The sequence below is a fragment of the Rattus norvegicus genome, chromosome 5, assembly GCF_036323735.1.
Source record: "Rattus norvegicus strain BN/NHsdMcwi chromosome 5, GRCr8, whole genome shotgun sequence".
NCBI lineage: Eukaryota > Metazoa > Chordata > Mammalia > Rodentia > Muridae > Rattus > Rattus norvegicus.
The window spans coordinates 80,687,917-80,707,341 of NC_086023.1; the positions used below are offsets into that span (position 1 = coordinate 80,687,917).

Below are 19,425 nucleotides of genomic sequence, written 5' to 3' on the forward strand. Positions count from 1 at the left end.
GGCACATGGTTTACTTCTTACTCAGATGACAATACAAAAGCAAGAATCTTATATTTGTACTTGACAACTGTTATGACTTGAATCTGGCAAGTCCCTCTTGTGTTGAACTATTGATTGGTTCTTAGGAAAGCAGTGCAGAGTCAGGGCGATCAAGTTATGACAACTCTTCTTAGTTCACTGCAAAAGACCAGAAGGTGAGTTGATAAAGTGTTGTCTAACACATATAAAATCCTGTTAGTCCCAGAATTACAAAACACCTGGCATGGTGGTGTTGACCTATAATTGATGCATTCAGGAAGCAGAGGCAGAAGAACTATAAATTCTAGGTTTTCCTCAACTACATATGGAGTTTTAGGCCAGTCTGGCTTGCATGATCATTGCCTTAAAAACTCAAACCTCCTAGGTTAATGAGATATTCAGTGAGGGGGTGTACTTGGAAGAAGTCTAAGGGAGTGGCTTTGAAATTATATTTTCTCCCGGATACTCTAACCCCTCTTCTTTCTGGCCACCCATGAGAACAGTGTCCTCTAGCACATTTGAAACTATCATGATATTCTAGTTCGATAACTGATCTTGGACTGAAACTGTAGAAAAGGGCAACCTTGCTCTGCCTTCAGATGGTCTGCCTCGGGCATTTTGAAACAGTAACAGAAAGCTGACTAATATGGATGGTGACCCTTCCATGTGCTGCCCTCATTTTATTCTTATGTCAGTGTCAAATCCGGAGCCTCCTGCTGAAAACACAGTGGTGCCAGATGTTACATGCTGAAGAGGACTCAGTTTATACTATATTATGACTCAGGAAAGAATCAGAACTGGGAACCCTGCATTATTCCAGCTAGTGTAACGCAGTTTGTGTGGTATGGCTTGTATCACGGTGCTCTAAAAATCATGAGCCAAACTTCTTTCTTGGATGTATCTGGAGCTCCATTCTCCCCACCAGGATATGACAGGAGTGGTAGAGACACGCTGAGATCCCATACATTTTTGCCTCCCCTTTTCTCTCCTCTTTTCTTTCCCTTCCCCTTCTCTCCCCTCCCCTCTTTTCCCCTGCCCTTCCCACTCTCTCTCTCTCTCTCTCTGACCTTGAGACCTGCTCCAGAGTCAGAGAGTTTCTTGACCCATTTTCCTCCATAACAGGATCTATCGATCTTCTTTTTCTCTCTCTCTTCTTCCTCTGTGGGCAGAGATTAAGGTGGGAGATAGTGAGAGAACCATGGGAATAAAGTCGGATTTCAAAACACAGAAAAAAAAAAAAAACCACATGAAGCTAAATTTCAAATATTTCCCTTAGTAAGAACTTCTAGAATAGTGGTGACTAATAGTGTGTCAGAGTGTCTGTGATGAATACCCAAATACAGGGCTTTATTATTCAAGACAAAAAAACTTAGTCATGGAATAACTAATCAGGTTCCCATTTGAAACTAACTATATCTGACTCCATTATTACCCCATGCTGCCTGAAGGGTGAACAAAGTCAAGTGTTGGTGTCAGTGCCCATGAGAGTGATGCACAGGGTAGGTAAGACATTTGCACAGCACTTCCCTTTAAACATCTCACTTGCCCCAGTTCATGCATCATATGGAAAATAGTCTACTCTTTCTCATGTCTTGTTTCTAATGAAAGAGATCTTAGAAGTTGGCCCATGCCCAGGACAAAAGGCTGAGGGAAGAGCCATGACCAATAGAGGGTCATGTGGATCAACCATGTGACTGGTCTCTCCTGTAGATGAGGACATTGGAGGCACAGCCTCATTCTTTCAAAGACTTTTCCTGTTTGGTGTTTTTTCCGTGTTGCGGATTGAATCCATGGCCTTGCACATGCTAGGCAGGTTACTCTACCAACTAAGCTACATCCCAGTGTGATAAAGTTGCTTTTTCTTCCATTTCTCTCTCTCTCTCTCTCTCTCTCTCTCTCTCTCTCTCTCTCTCTCTCTGTGTGTGTGTGTGTGTGTGTGTGTGTGTGTGTGTGTGTGTGTGTGTGTGTGTGTGTGTGTATGCATGCAAGCGCGAGCACATTTCTGGGGATTGAACCTGGGGCCTACTAAAAGCTAGACAAGCACTCTATCACGACCTTTCACCCCAGCCCTTTCCTTTTATCTTGGGAATGGCTGTAGTGAAATTTCCATCTTGGTCCTCAAAGAGCAATGAGGCCTCCAGAGTGTAGGGGCCACTACTGAGAAGAGGAGCAATCTCTGAGAGACACATTGCCAAGCTTCATCTGAAACACTTCCTGGACATGAGATGCTCTTACCATGAGGACATTGTAGGATAACTGGATGACTCATGTTTGAAGTAGTTGTAACTACAGAGGGTGATATGTCCTGAACAACCCAGAAATGGGATAGGGGAACTCACCAAGTTTGCCCAGAGGCATGCCAAAGAGATGTTCAGATCAGTTTGCAGCTCATGTCTATCAAACTGGGTCTATCAAATATCACCCATGAATTTGACTCTGGGAATGCAGAAGCTCAGCTAGCAGCCAACAAGAATCTAGGTTAAAATAATCTTATGTATTTCTGACCTATGTTAAAGTTTGATTGGCATTTTTAGTGAAAGAGATGGAATTTAATAACCTTACCAAGGTTATTAAATAACCAGTCTCCAAAGGTAAGTGTGCTGATTGGCTGCAGAGAATACTTTTTTGGTTTTGTTTTAATGACTGTAATGCAAGCCACTCCCTACACTTCCTTGTCTTAGTTAGGGTTTCTATTGCTGTGGTGAAACACCATGACCAAAACCACTTGGGGAGGAAAGGACTTCTTTGACTCAAGCTTCCATAGTGCTGTTCATCACCAAAGGGTATCAGTGCTGGGGGGGCACCCTTGACTTTTGGGGTTCAGAGCTGAGGTGAAACACAGAATTGGATGAAAGCCAAAAGACTGATGATCTCTGGTCTTGTGACTCTTGCTGTACTGGAGGCTTGAAGCTGATGACTTCTGGAAACTTAACACTCTTTTGCTTCTTCTGTGGCTGAAAACCACTGGCTTCTTTTCTCTTTACTCTCTGTGCTTAAATAAGCACTTGTAGAACTTACCTTTTTGTGCTTAAAGAAGCACCAGGGAAATGTAACCTCATATCTGTTCTGTGCTTCAGTGAGTGCTGCAAAATTAACTCTTAATGCTTAAATAAGCACTGAGGAATTATGAAAAAGATGTATTGCTAGTTAGTGTTCCTTTTTCTGACAGGTCAGCCAGAAGCCTCTCAATGGTCAGGTGAGAGGCTCAGAGCTCATTAACTCTTTTTGAAGCAGAGAGAAAAGAAAGGAAAGAAAAAAAAGTCACTCACACAGACAACACACACCAGATGAAGTAGAAAATGGCCACACCACCTTCCTTTTTTGCTATTGGCCTATTTACAGACAAAAAGTTATCTAGGTAAGAAATGCCTCATGGATAAAATGTTACATAATAGAGAAGTTACAGAAAGATAACAGTAACGAGTTCAAAGCAGTGTTTCCTAATGTAAACTCATTATAAGTTCAAAGCATTAGTTTTTACATGGCCTTGCTTTATCGTAGTGCACACCTGTGGCTTCATCCTTGGACCTGAATGTTTTTCCTTGAACACAAATTTGTCTCATTTTAGAGTAATTAAGCTCCTCGTATTTCTCATTATGCAGTCTTTACTTACTATTTATCAGGAGTAAGCAATTCTATTTTTATACTAATTTCATTACATCTTTCTAGCAAAACAACTACAACCATTTAAAAATTTTCTTCCTAAAATTATTTAAATTAAATCTGAAATTCTATGAAATCACTAATTCATCTAAACAGCATTAATTCATAAAAGTTCATCTTTATAATGATCTGCAGGAAGTTTGCTCAATAGGGTGGGCTAATGCTCAGGAATCCTTCAGATATGCAGTAGTGATAGGAAAGGCATATCAGCTGCAAGAAGAAATCCTGGGTCAAAGTCTCTTTGGGCCTTGCCTCTCAGAGCTCACCTATCACAGACCATGCAAAGATGGTAGGCCATCTCCAGGAAGTTCACCTGATAGCCTCAGACTTTCTTAGATGGCTTCTGACACATCTAGACAGGAACTCAAGTAGGGCAGAAACCTGGAGGCAGGAGCTGATGCAGAGGCAGTGGAGGGGTGTTGTTTACTGCCATGTGGAGTGGGAAAATTAGAAGAGTCATTGTGTCCAGGGTAAACATCAGAATTTGGTAGTTGTTTTCTGGAAATACTTAGACCTTGAAAATATCATTGTGGAAAGTAGTGATTGTTTTCTGTGATTTTTAGAGTTGTTTTTCTGAAGGAGCTTCACAGCCTTTGAGTGGCTTTAGTCACAAGATGTTGCTGGCAAACCGCAAACAACTTGTATTGTTGGGTTCTGCCAACAGTGCACAATAAGGACTGAAATGGCAAGGGTGAGGTGTTTCTTCAAAAAATACATGTATTAGATCTGGGTTTTTGGTGTGAGGACCCTGTTTTCCTCTAAAAATAATTTTATCTAACAACAAATTAAAAAACGATTTCTGCAAAGCTGTTCAGGGTTCAGTCCACAGAGGTTTGTCCCTCCCTACTACTGGAAAAGTCTTATTACATCCACGAGTATCTCTCTCTTCAATCATCCAGTATGGCTTAGAATACCAACAGACGTGCTTACCATGGCTTGCTCAGCCTGCTTTCTTGTAGCACCAGGACCACGAGCCCAGGGATGGAACCACCCACAATGGGCTAGGCCCTCCCATATCAATCACTAATTTAAAAAAAAAAATACTGGGTTGGAGAGATGGCTCAGTGGTTAAGAGCACTGACTGCTCTTCCAGAGGTCCTGAGTTCAATTCCCAGCAACCACATGGTGGTTCACAACCATCTGTAATGAGATCTGATACCCTCTTCTGGTGTGTCTGAAGACAGTGACAGTGTACTCGTATACATAAAATACTTTTTTAAATGCCTTACAGCTGGATCTTATGAAGTTATCTTCTCAATGGGTGGGAGTCCTTCCTGTCAGATGACTAGTTTGTGTGTCTGACATAACAGAAGTTGTCCTCATTTGGGTTTCTACTGCTGTGATAAACAATGACCAAAAGCAACTTGGGAGGAAAGACGCTTGGTCTTATATATCCTGATCAAGGCCATCACTGTGGGAAGCCAAGGAAGGAGTTCAAACAGGGCAGGCACCTGGGAGCAGAAACTGAAGCAGAGACTATGGAGGAGTGCTCCTTACTCGCTTACCCCTCTTTACCTTTGTGTTACACTCTAGGACCTCCTACTGCCCAGGAATGGTATTGTCCATAGTGGGCTAGGAGAACATTAATCATCAATCAAGAAAATGCCCACTATAGACTTGCCCATGGGCTGATCTTCAGCAAAGGCTTTGTAGAGTATCTTTTATTCATCTGATGTAATTGTCATCAAGGAGGCTCACTGCTGAATAAGCTCATCCCTCCTAGTTCTTTCTGGACTCTGGCTGGCTGGTTCAACTCAGCTGTTCTGGCTCAAACTCCTTTCCAAGCTGACTGATTCAATCTGGCTTCTAACTGAATTGCTCTACTCTGGCCCTTTGTTCTACTCTTATGGCTCCTTCTTATTCTGACTTCAACTGCCCCTGCTGACTGTTAAGGCCTGCTCCTTTCAGGATAGCTATAGCCATTTTATATTCGGTCTCCATTCTGCTCAGAAGGTGAAATTAAGTTCAGGTTCTCAGACTCTACTTCCCAGAAGTAATTATCCACAGCTGCCACTGAAGGGTTCCAAAAGTTCACAACACTGTGGTTATGATTGAAGCTGTCACCCTGTTATAGGTGCAGCCATTTCGACCCATGCCCGCCAGCTATTTCCTATTGTTGCTGCAATCTGCCTTCCAGTCATTGATACAGAAAAATGACGACTCAGAGCAAGGTCACACCGATCACATATCCTGTTATGTTCTGCATGAGGTTTGCTAATCTTAAGACATTCCACAAAGCTTTATGTAGGACCCATCAAATTAAAGGTCACTATGAACTGTTATGTCTAAAATGGCTTGAGTCAGAGCTGACCACTGGGCAGTACTTCCCGCACCTGCATATGAGCTCACTGTGGTTTCTGCCTTTAAATAAGCTGACCGAGAAAGATGTCCTGGGTCTTGGCTTCAGCCCCGAATTCTGAGATATGGCCCTAATCTATTGTTCATTCTCTGTTATCTCAAACTGTGGGAAAAGCCCTAACCACCACCTCACTTAGGACTCATGAGCTTAAAGGTCAGCTGGTAATATGCTGTCTAGTTAGCCAAAATGTAATACTGTTCCCCACTTGTTTTCTGAATGTGTTTTTCCTCTTAAAAAAAAAAAAAAAAAGCCTACCCTAAGAGCAAATCAGTGTCATAAGCAAATCTGGCTCCCAAGTCCTGTGACCTTGATCAGCCTGAATTAAGCATTTAATAAACTTTCATCTTATCTGAAATAGGTGTCTGAGCGGTCAGTGTGCCTGTGTTCAGTGTTCCTGGACCCCAGCACTGACCTGCATGAACTCACAAATGAACTCAATTCCACTGTCTGCACTCACTATACTGACTCCCAACTGACAAACTGACTTCAACTCGACTCAACTGAGCCGACTCTCCCTGCACTGCTCCTAAGTAGCCTCCCTTTCCTGTCTGTTCTCCTGAGTTGGGTTTATCCTATTCCTGACTCATTTCTGTCAAATCTTTCTCTGATTCATCACTTTGTATGTCCCTCAATTAGATGTCACTTTCAAACATGCCTGCTTGCTTCTACGAACTAAACTTAGGGATTAAAGCTGTGTACTCAGGGCAAGATTGTAAGCCAGTCAGAGCCTACTATAGTCCGGGGTATATCTGCATCTTGGCTGAATCGTATAGACCTAGAAGGTCTTTGGATGTAATCCCTTGCCAGAACAGCCATGTTGCTGAATTGGAAGTTCCTCTCCAAGGCTTCCTCTCCCCAGCTGTTGACAACAAAACACCACCCAAAACAGGTGGGTACAATCTTTTACATTGGCATTTTTTTAATTCTATGAAATCACATAATTGTAAAATAATTATCATATACCTCATCTTTAGTTTCTAATTTGTTCCTAAAATTTGTGGAAATTAGATGTGATTGAGTGGGTAGAACACCCTTATAACTCATCAGTACAAACTATTACTGCCATGATTTGGATCTCATTCTTTGGAACTGAACCCTTTTATCTAAAGCACAGTGAGTGGCCCTGAGGGGAAAAGGTTTCCTGAAGTTTTAGAATTGGGTGTGACTTCGAATATTGGTTTACATTAAGGAGTGTGAATTCTTTACAATTTTTCACAATACAAACTTCATGCTGTTGAGGCTTGCTCCTTTTAACATGAAAGCCATTTTGTACTCAGTCTCCATTTTGCTCATAAGGCGAAATTAAGTTCAGCTTCTCAGAGTCCACTTCCCAGAAGTAATCATCGATAACTGACACTAAAGAATGTTACTAATAAGCCAAAAGTTATGGCTGAATTACAGTCTTACAGTCGATGCGCTGAAGCTCCCTGTTCACTGCCTGCACACCTCCCCTTACCTCACTCAGGGCCAGTCAGCTTAGGGGTTAGCTGACACTTTGTCCAGTTAGCCAAAATGTTGTGATCTCCTACTTGCCTTTTAAACTTCTGAACCTGGTTTTTCCTATAAAAGGCCTGCTTTCAGGACAGATGAGTACACAATCAGGTTCCTGAGTCCTTTTTGTGGTCCTGAATGTTCAGTTTTGGGGTGTGCACTCAGTAAACTGTTCCTTAGTGGAAATCGATATTCATATGGTTTGTGTGGTGATTCCTGAACCACAACACACATCACCTCAAACTTGCCCTGTAAGGATGTACCACTGAAGGCTCAGGATACCATGCATGAAAACCGTGAGTGAATGCCGAGGGCCTGTGCTCTGCCCTTGTGCAGTTATACCATGGCCACCTGCAAATGGTAGCTTCTCATTTGGAGGAACCCCGTGTGTTTCAGGGCTGCCCTGCCCTGATAGGCTGACAGTCTGCACCCCAGAGAAACAGACCACTGCCCAGTGCACCCACCATGGCCCCAAACTTGTCTGTTGCCCAAGTATTCACCATGATGATTAGTCTGACATCATTCACTCTAACACCACAGGTCTAAGCAATGGTGTGCTTTACCAGTTGCCTTGGTAGCAGTGCTGACTCCAGTCAACAGTGTGTATGAAGCACCCACCAGAAAATAAATGGACTATTTTTCTTTAATGTCCTTCACATTTTGTCTTAAAATTGGTAAGAAAGCGTCACTACATACAATGGCTCCTAGCCACAAAAAAAAAAAAAAAAAAAAAAAAAGTTCACCCATGCCGCTATAAAGCAGGAAAACAAAATAGTTACCTTGGCAAGCATCACCTGTCAAGAATATTCTCTTCTTTCCAGGTCCCAGTGGCACACAGAAGATGAAGATCCATGGGGAGTCCAAATATTTAGCTTTTCAATTTCTACCAAGATGGGGAGTGGTCCTGTAGAACCTGATCAGCCCTATGTTCAGGAGGTCCCACTCATGAAAACACGGAGATGGAGATCGATGCAATAAGCAAGAGGTTTAATAATCCAGTACACTGGGGTGACCCTGTACTCGGGACAGAGGCGACCCTGAAGAACAAAGGCCCACGCCCTTTATACTGTTTCAGGTGTAGGCTTTAGGTTACAGCATGAGTTGGTTATTTCTCTTTGGTGGGGCCTATTACTTTTTTAATTCATTGGTGGCCGCCTATTGTCCTTTGAATTCATTGGAAGCCCTTGGGGAAATACCTTTGGCATGCAGAGCAGGTGGTGAAGGACCCCTGCTAAGAATGGTTAGCTCATTTCCTGGAACTGGGTGTTTTCCTAAATTCCACCTGGTGTTTGCCTAAGGCAGCCTTTGTCCTTAAGTTTGAATCTAACAGTCCAAGATAGGAAGTGACACGTACAGCTTGGAAAGGGTTGAGAGAGGGGGGTAACTCTGCTCTTTGGACCTCATCTGTTTTTAATGCTCAGAAGGCAGGAGACTTCAGACACCAGATATAACTGGTAAGGACCAAATAGTTAACAGAGACATGTATTCTCTGAAGGGTATCTCAACGAAGACTAGAATAAATTACTCACTTGGTGTCAGATGAGATTCCCAGCAGTGCCTCAATCACTGATATCAAGGATGGTATGGTGGTTTGAATAGGAATGAGCCCCATAGACTCAGGTGTTTAAATACTTGCCCCATAGGGAGTGGCACTGTTAGGAGGTGTAGCGTAGTTTGGGAGTAGGTGTGGCCTTGTTGGAGTAAGCCCCTTACTGTGGAGGTGGACTTTCAGATCTCATTTATGCTCAGGCTACACCTAGTATTGAGACAGTCTCCTCTTTGCTACCTGTCAATCAAGATGTAGAACTCTCAGCTCCTTCTCCAGAACTATGTATGCCTGGATGCTGCAATGCTTCCCACGAAGCTAATGAACTGAACCTTTGAAACTGGAAGCCAGATCCAATTAAATCTTGTCCTTTTTTTTTTTTTCTTTTTCTTTTTTTTTTTTTTTCGGAGCTAGGGACTGAACCCAGGGCCTTGCACTTGCTAGGCAAGCGCTCTACCACTGAGCTAAATCCCCAACCCCTTGTCCTTTTTAATAATTGTCTTGGTCATGGTGTCTCTTCACACCAAAATAAACAAATAAATAGTAATCACCTAATAAATAGCAGATAGTAATTACCCTGTGCTTACGTAAGTCTATAATGATATATAACCTTATATTCCCTCACTTCCCCACCTAGACCTTGATAATGACCTTCATTGCTCTGTTAACTGAGAAAAGCTATAAAAGCTTTGGTACATATTGTATATACTTTAACAGTGTTGGACAAAAGGGAAGGGATTTTTGTTTTCTTTTGTTTGCAACTTGAACAATGTAACGAAAGCAATCAGAATCTCTTATCCTTTGTTAAAAGACACCTGTGACTCTGCCCACACTTGTCCTGAGTGGTCTGGTTTACTCCATTTACTGAGGTGCTTTTTACATTTTAAATAAATCCAACTTTGTTTCACATTTGGCTTTCCCTGAAATACATTGCTCCATCACAGTCCTGAACTGTTGGTTTTGCCTGCCTGGAATGCTCTGCTGCCATCAGACTGAGAGAGTTTGGGCATGGTGGAGTGAGCTGGAGACAAGGTCAGCAGATATGAAACCACACCTATAGACAACTTCAGTTTGGTTTCCAACACCTGCATTAGGTGACTTACACCCAGCTTTAAATCTACAAGATCTGACACCCACTTCTGTGACTGACACTCAATGCACACACATGCACAACATTAACTTGTCTTTAAAAAAGAAAATATTAGTTCCCTTATTTAAAAGTGAATCTAAGACTCTGTCTCAAAAAAGGTTTTTTATATATATAACTCTAAGGCTCTCTCTTGCATAAACGTATTTTTTTAATGTATTCTAGGGACTGGAGAGATGGCTCAGCGGTTAAGAGCACTAACTGCTCTTCCAGAGGTCCTGAGTTCAATTCCCTGAAACCACATGGTGGCTCACAACCATCTATAATGAAATCTGATGCCTCCTTCTGGTAGGCACATGGAATACTCATGTACATAAAATGTTTTGAAAATATGTATTTTGTGTGTATGTTTTACCTACACGTATGATGTGCACTTGATACTCAAAATGGTCAGTTCCCTTAAAACTGGAATTCATTGGTTGTCATGTACAATGTGGGTATTAGAAATGGAATGTAGGTCCTCCCCAAGAGAACCTGTTTTTAGGCTATGGTACAGGCCATCTCTCCAGGCTCTATCACATTGTTTACTCCCTGAGAATATCTTCTTGGCCAGTGCTGAAAATAAAGTGAAACTTAGAGGACACTTACAAACCATTCTGTGTTTCCTGCTGATGACATCATGATTGTCCTCATCTCATACTTTACTCATGATATTGGACGATGAAAAGTTATTTTCCTTGATAAATGTAATTTTAAATAATAAAGATGCCTGTGACAATTCCTTTGAGAATAATCATTCTCATAGAACACACATATGTACCTTTTAGCTTTGTTAAAATAAAAACAAACATTAAAAAGACTCATGGAGCAGCCCATGGTGTAGGAAACTCAACAATCTTCCTGCTCCACAGGCTGCTGCCTGCCAGGAACATAAGTGTACTTCCCGAAAGCCAGTTAGGACTGTATATTTTTAATACACATTCATTTTCCAACTGGAAGACATATGTGTACGACACATTAGAAAACACATTGCAGATATGTGGACACATGAATCTGAAATTTATAAGTGGGAGAAAGCATCAAGGTTCCAGAACATCTCAATATACAACAGAGAGCTGGGACAGGCAAGGTTGGACTGTTTAGTACAACCCCTTCCACACACAGTCACAAGGGCACCTAAGCCCAGGAAAGACATACTTCAAGAACACTACCTGGATTCACCTTCGTCCTACCCTCTGTCAAATGAATGAGAAAACAATCCCTGACTCTAACTTGGGTTCAGACTGACTCTGGCATTGAATGCTGAGGACTCTTGTAAAAGTTCAGAGAGTCATACCAGGAGAAAACTCAAGAGACAAGAAAGAGCTAGAAGGCCAAGCAAAAGACCTCCACTCTCAAATGCACCAGAGGAGGGAACAATGGGACAGGCTACACAGTCCTGCCCACAAGGTTGGAGGGAGCCTCAGGACACAGGTACACCACAGAAAGCAGTACCAATGACTACAGGAGGCTCTAAGGACTTCTAAGTCTGTGGAGGACAAGGTCATGACGAGAACATAGCAACCTCACTGTGCAAGTGTGGGACGACAGCCCTGCCAGTTCTAAGACATTGTGAATGTGTGACAGTGTGCTCACTTTTGCAAACATGTAATTTAAACTAGCACTTTAGGAAGATGAAAAACTCTGGATAGATACTAGGGTACCCGGGGTCAGGTGGACTCCAGGGAGGACTATCCCAGGGGACAGGAGGTCAGTGAGCACTTAGCATACAGGGAGCACAGAGAGCTTTAACTGTGAGGATGCTGGAGAGTACATGCGTGTGTAGGAACCTTCACACCTCAGAATGGGCATGAGGACTTGGTGGTCCCGTGGAGGGATGGTGAAGCTATCCTGGGCAAAGGGAGCAGCACAGAGTGACTTTCAAATCACAGGCCACTATCTGTCAATTTAGGAGTTCTCAGCTGTGACTGAGCGTCCAGGGAGACGAACGCATGCTTTTCTTGCTCACTCAAGAACACAAAGTCATATGAGGGCGGTGGTGAAGGTCTCCCTGTGGGGTTACTGAGCCATGGGCTGTGCTCCTCTCCCCTGTTAGACCTCTTTTCTGTACCCTGGGCTCACCCGGTCCCTCACAGATCCTGAAGACGGCAACTAGCCATCCTCCTCAGTCACTCTGCATTGTCCCTTAAAGCAGGGTTTCTTCCTGAGCCCTGGGTTCACATCTCTACTAGGCTAAAAGCAGGCAAGTCCCAGATATCCTCCTGTCTCCACCCCTCCACACTTGGGATTCCAGGAGTTGGAAGTTGGCAGGAATGCTGGGCATATCACAGGGGGTTGGGGGGCCTGAGATCTGGCCCTGAGAAGGGAGCAAGCAGCGTTAACCACTGAGCCATCTCCCCAGCACTTCCTTTTTTTATTTGGTGGGCAGAGGGCATCTGTGGCCTGACATGTGACAGAATTCAGTAGCCTCCAGTTGGCCAAGCAGGTTGACAACAAGAACCAGACAGCAAGAGGAGCCAAGGCAAAGGCCAAGGGAGACAGGGACACAGTCTCTCCTCTTCTTTCCTCCCCCAACTGTCTGAAGGACTGTTGGAACTCAGAGAAACCAAGCAAATGTCCTCAGAGAAAGAGATGTGGTGAGGTAGAAGGATAGAGGGGCAAGCAGGGCACCACACAGCCCAGACTCACATGTGCAGAGGCCTCGGGAGGCAAAGCCTGGTGGTGAAGGCCATGCTCCTGCCTCAGCCCCGAGGCATGGCCTGACCTCCTGTGAAGAGCTGTCCAGAGCTGTCTCCAGGAGGCACATTTTCAACACTGTCTAAAGAGCTGACCAATCTCGCCTTTCCTTCTTCCTGTCTGGCCCTGACCACCTCCAGATCCAGGAGAAGCCTGGCACAAGGCAAGAACCCATAGGAAAAGACAATGACAGCCACCTGGAAGTGAGAAGGGAGAAGGATCAGGACATGTGTGGGCCCAGGACAGTTAGGAGAGTGACTCTGATCTGCTCTCATCTAGAGGGAATGACAGCATCTTTGGAAAGTCACTGGAGCAGCAGTTATGGGCAGAGCTAAGGTCTGAGGGGTGGGACAGGGCTGGCAGCTGTGTGCTGTAGGAGGCAGAAAGGGAGGCTGCCCCTTGTCCACTCAGTCAAGGGAAGTGGCTCTCAGTGCTGCCCTGCTGCTCCACAGCACCTTGCCCAGCCCCCGAGGTCCTGGGTCACCCATCCACATAAGCCCGGACCCCACCGGTCAGGGAGGGACAGTTCCCGTAACGTCCAGAGGCCACAGACACAACCTGGAGCCTCTTCATCCTGTATATTCCACATTCTTTAGGACATGCCGGGAACGGACAGTTGGTGTCCCTCCAAATTCATATGTTACAACCTAATTTCCACCGTGAGAGAAGGAACAGGGCTGTGTGTGTACACACTCACAAACACATACTGATAACACGTTTACACACACTCCTCCATGAACATGACTAGTGCCCTCAAGAACCTGGGCCCAGGGGAGCTCTCTTAAGCCTCTGCCTGTGGACCTCAGCTCTAAGGTGCTGTTCATGAGCTTTGGGCTTGCACCAGGCGATCCGTCTGTCGGGACCTTGGCCTTGGACTTCCCACGTCCAGAGTTATTTTCAATCAACAACTGTGCATTTATTAGGGACTCATCTTTGTGTTGAACAGTCATCAGGACACACAATCTCACCAGGCAGCACCCACTCTGAGGATACAACAGGGCAGGAGTCCTTACCTATCGTAGGGGACAGAGAGTCAAGGGGACAATCGGCCATGCAAGGGCTTGCATGCTCCACGGTGCTCAGGGACTCTCCCGAGTCCCTCAAGGTGGGAGAAGAGTGAAAAAAAAGAAGAATCGATCAGCAACCCCAGAGAGGACCACAGGGGACTTCATAGAGACCAGGAGGGAATGAGGCACCCTGCCAAGGCAGAGCAGAGGACCCCTGGGGGTGAACCCAGTGTGGCCTTTCCTCCAGCAGCTTCACCACTGACAATGAGGAAGGGTGGCAGGAGGTCCAGGCCACACAGTGCACGGTGGTGACCCTGGACCAGAGCTCTGTCTATGGAGGAGCGATGTGACTCAGGAGTGCCAGCCGGTCACTGAGCACATCACAACTTCTGAGAACCACAGACAGGGCTTTGCTGTGGCCAATGCAAGGAACACAGCTGCCCAAGGATAGACACAAGGCCCAGGCAGGGACCATAAACCAAGTTCCCCTGAGCACACAGGATGGGATGGGTATGTCTGCTACTCCACCACACCCACACCAATCCCCAGCCCTCAGTGAGGGGATGAAGTCACTTTCTGAAAGTCCAGGAGTCCCCAAGGACCAGTGCTGTCACCAGCAAGATGAAGGTCATACCAAGGTCATAAATGCCAAGATGCCAAGGCAATCGGGGCAAAGGCAATGTGTGGGAGGCACCGCCATCCCTGCCGCCAGGTTCTCTTGTCTGTGCTGAGTCTCCTTGCCCACGTTAGCCATCAAAGTTGACTGGGAAAACAGCCCAGGTTTACCTATGCCTCCATCAAAGGAAACCAGGAAGGGCATTGGATTAGAAACCGAATAGACAGAGGTGTGTCAAGCTCTTCACACTCCTGTGGGAAGTGGGTGTGTGTGGGGGGTGGGGTGGGGTGGGGGAGAGGCGGGGACAAAAGGAGCCCAGCCAGATGTTTCTGTGGCTGCCCACAGAGTGGGCAGTCAGATGTGTCCCTGCCAGCAAGGCTAAGGGAGTCAGAACCTGAGGTCAGCAGTTGGAGTCCCTGTTTGCCTGCAGAGATGCCCTCCTTTACCATCCCGACAGCGTCTTGCTCCCTGGTGCCTCTGAAGGCAGGCTGTGTGGCAGCAGCATGCCACATCACAGCGACCCTCACCCCGGCAAGGCTTTGGAGGACCTTCAGTGGACCTGGACAGGCCAGTTCCCCTGGTCATTTACCGTCCTCGAGCCGGCTACAGGCCCCCGTCTGCCGGGAGACCCGGGCTCAGCTGCTCCAGAACCTGCGGCAGGTCACAGCCTGCAAGGCCTCCACCACAGCTTCCCAGGGACCTGGCCTGCCCACTGCCACCCGACGGGGATGGGGACTGAGGCTTCCCGGCCTTCCACACACACCCATTTCTAGGATCTTTCATTGCACCTGCTCAGAGGTCCAATTATTAATATGCTTCCACGTTTCGTGCTATCTCAAAGAAGAGCAAAATAATTACTAAACGGCCCATGGAAATTGTATCACAGGACAATGAACCAAAGACCAGAGACTACGACCTAGACAAAGCAGAAGACACCTGCTTCCTCAGAACATCGGGTCCCAGAAAGCAGTGAGCGGGTGAGTCAGGCACAGGAGCCACCAGGGCGGGCTGCTCTCTTAGGAACTTCCCATACCTTCCAGGTGGGGGAAGACACACAGCTCCTTAAGCCCTGCAATGGGAGGAGCTTTTGAGCATGAGGTGACATTTTGAACCTAAACTTAAATAGCACCCCCACTGAGGCAGGGCCAAAAGGGCCATTGGTGGCAGGCCCCGATCCCCACTGTCCAGTAGCCTTTGGCCATCCTGCCTAGGGCACAACTGACTCCACAGTATCCTTCAGGCCTCAGCTCTCCCTGTGCCTGGTGTCCACCAGGACAGGAGAGAGGAGGATTCTGGCTCTGTGGTGTATGGTGGGAAGGCCACAGGGAGGCCTGGCTCTGACTCATCAGCACAGGCAAGCAAACCCTCTCCAGACCCCAGAGAACATAGGGCCTCTCCGGGGCAGGGGTGAGAGGACCACAGAAGTAGATCTCAGGTAAAGTCAGCCAGCCAGGCACTGATGAGAACAACAACAAAAGACAGGGCCGCCAGGGAGCCTTTGCTCTTCTTGCCTTTCCAACAGGAGGGCTAAGTCGTGGTCATGGGAAGACAGCAAGGATGTCAACCACGAACCAGGAGGAGGACGAGGAGAGGGAGGAGGAGGAGGAGGAGTAATGACATCATAGCCGTGAGCAAGGACTCTCAACACAGTCACACGTGGTATGCAGGTACCCTTCTAGACACGGCTGTGGAGACTCCCTTCCCGGGTAGATACAGTACTAGACCTCTGAGGGGGACCCGTGCCCCCACCGACTCACAGCAACAGAGGGGGCATCTTGAAAGGGCACAGGTTTCCAGTGTCATGTGAACAAGTAGCCAGCGAGCACAGGGTCCTGGGCTGAAGGGCACAGGTCCGGGAACACACTGGGTGCCAAGGGTCTGGCATACCTACAGTATAGCAGTTTATGTGGTGTGAGGCCTTCCCGCTGAGGCCATGGCCAAGGGAAGCACCTTCGGTAGGTTATCCACGGTAGCTGGACCATCACATTCCTGCGGACCTAAAGCATCGGCCGGCCTTCACTGCGCACACAGCTTCAGTCAGACAAAGCACCTTGAGTGAAGGAGGCAGAGGGTGGGTGTGGTTTAGGGAGCTGTCACCTGGCTGTCCCTTCAAGGACAGAGTGTAATGGCTCTCTCTCTTGGCTCTGGTGGGCGTGTCTCTTCTCGTCGGGCATGAAGATGGTGCCTGCACCAGGGCACCTCTCTTTTGGCGTGTGTGTGGCTCAGGGCTTCCTCACCTCCAGTACTCACGACTCACAGAAAATGCTTATCTTCTGTGCAGACGGCTTTCCTTAAGGGTTCCGGAGACCCCCGGACGCTTCTCCTGCTTGGCAGAAGCATGGCAGCACTCTCTGTGGACAGAGCTCACAAAACACAGGCAGGCCCTGGGAAGACAGATACATACCAGACAGACAGAAAGACAGACAGGTCAGTGTGATCACTCTTGGGATGTCTCTTGCTGGGTTCATTTAACCTGTCTGCCTCATACTCTTCTCAGTGGGCCTCCTTCACTGAGGGTTCGGCGTCCTGTGCACACATGTGCTTGACCTGACTCTACACTGCCTCCCAGCTTTTCCTTGCCCATTCCCTGCCAGGGCCACCTTCTGCCATTGCTCCCCCCTCCCCCGAGAGCCTGGCTCCCCAGCATGGTGCCTGGTATTGGACATCAGCTGTCACAGTCCTTTCCCCGGGGAAGGTGTCTCTTTTGACAGAAATGGAAGCACTCCTCATCCCCGTCTGCCTGGGTTTCCGCTTTTGTCTTTGGGCAGGGTCTCATTCAGCGGAGGCTGGCCTTGTAAGTCCAGCTTGCCAAGGATGACATGGCCCTCCACATCCTCACACCTGCATCTCCTGAATGCTCAGATTACAGCTGTGGCCCACCACATCTGCTTTAAAGTGGCTCTGGGCATCTCAGCCAGGGCGTCTTTGTGTGTGACAGGCAGGCAAGCACCCTGGCAGCCATGCTCTGCCCCACCCTGCCTTTCTCCTCCAGGAATCAGGGCAGAGAATCAGACAGGGCGTGGCTCCTCAGCATTGCCCTGTTAGGATTTGCAGCAACCCCTTGGATAGAGCTCCTGTGTGGTTGTTGTCTGTGTGCAGTGAAGGCAGGCACAAGGTCAGGCTGAGAGCTTCAGAGATGAGGACAGAGAGACAGGGACACAAGATGGAGCCTATAGGAGAGGAAGAGGAGCCAGAACCACACAGTCCTATTGGGGATTTCTTAGATGGAAGGTTAAATCGTAAGTAGGCGCGTCTGTCCCATCTAGGTGTGCAGCTTGTGTTTATATCAATTGAGTTTGGATTTCCTTGAGCAGGCGTTGCGGGTTGAGAGTTTACTAATAGAAGTCTGACTGTTAGATTACCAGCCTCTAGAGTTTTGATTTTACAGGTTGTGGGGAGTTCTGACAGCTAACCACAGGTGGCAGATGGCTGGGAATGTCAGCATTAGGAGCCTCTCAGCCACAGAACTGCTGCTTTGGTGGCTGCTGCACAGAGACCCTCGTGGCGGGGAAACTTGGATACTAGAAATTATCATATATATATATATGTATATATGTGTATATATATACATATACATATATATATATATATATATATATATATATATATATATATATATAATTTCATGCAACACTTCTGCATGGAGAGCCAAGGGGTCTGAGTCACTCTATGGCACTTAGCCCCAGAGCCTTACTGATTCAAGCCTCTTTTCACTGTGGAGCCTGGGCTAACCTAAGATCCGCAATGCTTCTGCCTCAGCCTTCGAGTAGCTGTAGTCCATGACCCTGTGTCCAGCCTTGCCTTGCCTGTGAAGGCACTGGTGAGCAAGTGCTATTCACAAAAATTAAAAGAAAAATAAATCGGTTGTGGACCGTTTTCAGACCTGGTTTCAGCAAGCTGGATCCCTGCCACCTTCTCAAAACTGTTTCCGGGCCAAGTTCAAACACAAGGGGTGTTAGGAGTGTCTTAAAAATTACTTGACATCACCCTTTACCAAAACGCGGCAAGGGATTGTTTTGAAAATAAAAGTCAATAAAAGCTAACTATTTCGCCGTGAGCAAAATTTGAACATTTCCAGGGAAGCCAAGGTCTCGTCTCCCTCTGTAAACTCACTATGAAGTAAAAGCTAGGTTTCCTCCCAAGTCCCAGACCCCTCTTTTCCAAACCCTTTTTCCTTTGATCAGGATGACTGGGCCTTTCTCCTCCCTGAGCACAGCTGCTGACTTCTGGCCCTCTGCTGCTGCCTTGACTCTCAACCCTGAGGAGGACTGAGGGGAGGTTTTGCTAATGGCAGAGTCAGGGAAGATGGCTGCCTCACAGGCTCCAGGACGTTGGTATTGCTGCCACCACAGAAAAGACTCTGCAGGCAGCCTCCTCCATCCCACTTCCAAATGCGCGACCGGAGCCTGGCCCTCAGCTGGACTAAAGTGAGTTTGGCGCTGGACAACAGAGGTGATCTAAATACCCAGTTATGAGATGATTCCTCCGAAGTGGCGACGACCGACCCAACGGATCGCCCCGACTGTTGAAGGCCCACAGGAGCCTGGAAAAGGAAGGACTGGCTGAGGTGGGGCTGTCTGCATCATCTGGGCATCGGAGAGAAGTCAGATGGCCACAAACCGAAAATTGTTTTGGATCGAGGATCTCGCAACTTTTCACTCACTCCTTACGCTGAGAGATGCTCCCCAAATCTCACACCTTCAGCAAATGAAGCTTGGGCCTTGTTATCGCTATGAATTGGGGCAGGAGTTAAAAGACCCTCCTAGATCAATTGGTTTGTGAAACTGTACTGGGAAGTGACCGTTAGTCTGCAGGCCACGCGCGCCCTCTGTTGGTCGTTTGAGCGCGGCGATGGCACGTGGAGCCTTAATTAAGGCTTTCTCCAGATTGGTCACTCATGTT

General features: G+C 46.8%; 1 long non-coding RNA gene across 2 annotated transcripts; it reads right to left on the reverse strand.

Annotated features, from left to right (window-relative positions):
- Nucleotides 1-19,388, reverse strand: LOC108350981 (uncharacterized). Of its 2 annotated transcripts, XR_005504791.2 has the most exons (4): nt 18,989-19,360; nt 16,411-16,907; nt 1,086-1,177; nt 1-177 (listed from the first exon to the last, which is right to left on the reverse strand). It is a non-coding gene; the product is annotated as an uncharacterized LOC108350981 (long non-coding RNA). The 2 variants fall into 2 exon arrangements; XR_010051829.1 differs by lacking the exons at nt 1-177; nt 1,086-1,177 and having other exon boundaries at nt 8,498-16,907; nt 18,989-19,388.
- Between the last annotated feature and the right edge of the window lie 37 nt (nt 19,389-19,425).